This window comes from Myotis daubentonii, chromosome 7 (genome assembly GCF_963259705.1).
Source record: "Myotis daubentonii chromosome 7, mMyoDau2.1, whole genome shotgun sequence".
Classification (NCBI taxonomy): Eukaryota; Metazoa; Chordata; class Mammalia; order Chiroptera; family Vespertilionidae; genus Myotis; species Myotis daubentonii.
This window is the reverse complement of record NC_081846.1, coordinates 89,152,636-89,156,149: the sequence shown is the minus strand read 5'-3', so window position 1 is coordinate 89,156,149 and position 3,514 is coordinate 89,152,636.

Sequence of the window (3,514 nt, the reverse complement as noted above, 5' to 3'; positions counted from 1 at the left end):
TCCACTGAGCCAAACCGGCTAGGGCAAATTCATTTTTTAAAGTTTAGCAATTACACTACAATATAGTCATGTCCTGGGGCTTGTAGAGCAAGTTTCAGGGTTGAATATAAAAGTGTACTTTAGTTAAGATAATAGAAGAATGTCACATCTTACACACAGGATGTATGGCTCTGTTTTTTCTACTCTTAGGAGATAAGATCACTGACTCACAATCCAAAGATGTCTTGTAGAAGTCTGTAAGCAGGAAAGAATCCTGGCCATAGTCACAAAGACCCCAGACAGGATGCTGCCAATAACTAAATAAATAAGCTTAAAGAAATTGCTAGAGTAAAGCAGGACTAGAGGGATTATACCTCAATATAATAGAGTTCATACAGACAAACTCACAGCTAACATCATATTTAATGGGGGGAAACGAAAAACATTTACAGGAATAAAACAGGGATGTCTTTTTCACCACTCTTATTTAACATTGGAAATTCTAGCTACAGAAATCAGAGAAGAAGAAATAAAAGCATTAAAATTGGATTGGAAGAAGTAAATTTCTCAATTTGCAGATGACATGATACTATCTAAAGAGAACCCTAAGTACTATACCAAAACACTACTAGAAGTGATATACTCAGGAAAGTAGCATATACAAAATTAATATTTAAAAATGGGTTGCATTTTTATATACCAATAATGAACTATCAGAAAGGGAAAACAAAAAGTACAATTCCATTTACAATTGCTTTAAAAACACACATACACAAAAACCTACAAGAAAATTTAACTAAAGAAGTAAAAGATCTGTTCTCAGAAAACTATAAGGCACTAAAGAAAGAAATCAAAGAACATACAAATAAATAAAATTACATACCGTGTTCATGGATAGAAAGACTTAACATCATTAATATGTCCATACTCTCCAAAGCAATCTATAGATTCAATCCAATCCTGTCAAAATAACAATGGTGTATTTCACAGAACAAAAATCCACAAATCAATATGGAACCCACCCCCCTCCCCCCCCACACACACCAAAAGAAACAAACAAAAGAAAAGAAAAGAAAGGAAAAGAAAAACCTGAATGACCTCAGCAATATTGAGAAAGAAGAATAAAGTTGAGGCTAACATGCTACCTGATATCAAACTATATAAGGCCATACTAATCAAAACAGTATGGTACTGGCATAAAACAGACATAGATCTATGGAACAGCATATAGAGCTCAGAAATAAATCCCTATCTACATGATAAAATAGTATTTGACAAAGGAGGCAAGAACATATAATGGTGTAAAGACAATCTATTCATTAAATAGTGCTGGGGAAATAAGAGAGATGTTCAAAACAATTAAAGTGGACCACCTCCTTACACCTTATCTCTATATATAAAAGCCTAAGCAACTGTTTGACCTTCCACACATTCGACCAGTAGCTATGAGGCACACTGACCACAAGGGGGCATATGCTCAATGCACAGGAATGGAAACATGGAACAGACTGATGAATCTCAGAGAGAAGGGAAGAGGGGGGAAGGTGGAAAGAGATTAACCAAAGATCTTTTTTAAAAATATATTTTATTGATTTTTCACAGAGAAGAAGGGAGAGGAATAGAGAGCTAGAAACATCAGTGAGAGAGAAACATTGATCAGCTTCCTCCTGCACACTCCCTACTGGGCATGTGCCCACAACCAAGGTACATGCCCTTGATCGGAATCAAACCTGGGACCCTTGAGTCTGCAGGCCAACGCTCTATCCACAGAGCCAAACCGGTTAGGGCCAAAGATCTTATATGCATACTAGAGGCTTGACCTGTGGAGAGTGGTCCAAAACTGGCACAGTGAATGGATTTGTGCACCAGTGGGGTCCCTCAGTCTGTTCTATGAGGATTAGGCTGAAACCAACAGTATGACATCTCCAAAGTGGTCCCGGATTGTGAGAGAGAGGCACAGGACCTCTTCTACAAGTATAAACTCAAAATGGATTAAAGACTTAAATGTAAGATTTGAAACTTTTGAAACTATAAAAATCCTAGAAGAAAACATAGGTAGTACTATCTCTTACATTTCTCTTAGCAATATCTTTTTTTGATATATCTCCTCAGGAAAGGGAAATGGAAGAAAATATAAACAAATGGGATTACATCAAACTAAAATGTTTTGCACAGCCAAAGAAACCATTGAAAAAGAGAGACAACCTACTAAATGGGAGAGTATATTTGTCACAACATATATGATATGGGGTTAATAGCCAAAATTCATAAAGAGCTCATACTACTCAACACACACACACACACACACACACACACACACACACACACACACACACTACAATTAAAAAATGAACAGAGGATCTGAATAGATACTTCTCTCTAGAAGATATACAGATGGCCAATTGATATATCAAAGATGCTCAACCTCACTAATTGTCAGAGAAATGCAAATTTAAACCAGAATGGCTATCACTGATAAATCCAGAAATGGCAAGAGTTGGTGAGGATGTGTAGAAAAGGGAACCCTCATGCACTGTTGGTTGGGAACGAAGCTTGGTGATGGAAAACAGTATGGAATTTCATAAAAATATTAAAAATGGATCTGCTTTTTTACCCAATGACTCCACTTTTGTGGATATATCCTAAAAAGTGCCCAAACCCTAATTTTAAAGAGTATATGCACTCCAATGTTCACTGAAGCATTATTTTCAAAAGCCACGCTATGGAAGCAACCAAAGAGTCAAGAAATAGATGAGTGGAGCCCTGGCCAGTGTGAATAAGTTGGTTGGGTGTCATCTTGTGCCCTGAGAGGTGGCTGGTTTGATTCCTAGTTAGGGCACATGCCTGGATTGTGGACTTGCTACCTGGTAGGGGAAGTGCAGGCAGCAGTTGATCAATGTTTCCCTCTCACATTGATGTTTCTCTCTTCTTCATTCCTCTCTCTCTACAAATAAATATTTTGTAAATAGTTGAGTGGATCTAAAAGAATTGGTTTATATGTAAAATGAAATATTACTTGGTCCCCCAAAATAATGAAATCTTACTATTTGCAACATCATAGATGGACCTAGATGGTATTATGCTCATGAAATAAGTCAGAGTAAGACAAATACCGTATGATTTTACTTATATGTAAAACCTAAAGAATGAAATAAAATAACAAACAAAATAGAACCATCTTTACAGAGAGAGAACTGATGGTTGTGAGAGGGGAGGCAGGTCTGGGGACTGGGTGAGAGAATGAATGAACTAAGCACAAATTATACAAAATATTCATGGGGAAATAAGTAAAGCATAAAAAACATAGTCAATAACATTGTGATAACTATCTATGGTGCCAGTTGGGTACTGGAATTATCGAGGGAATACTAAGTAAAGTATATGATTGTCTATCCCAAATCAATACATAATAAAATTTAGGGGAAAAAAAGACTGATAATAAGTGTTGGTGAGTTTGTACAGAAATTGGAACTGTCATACACTATTGATGAGGATGTAAAATGGGGCAGCTGTTTCGAAAGTTCTGCAGCACCTC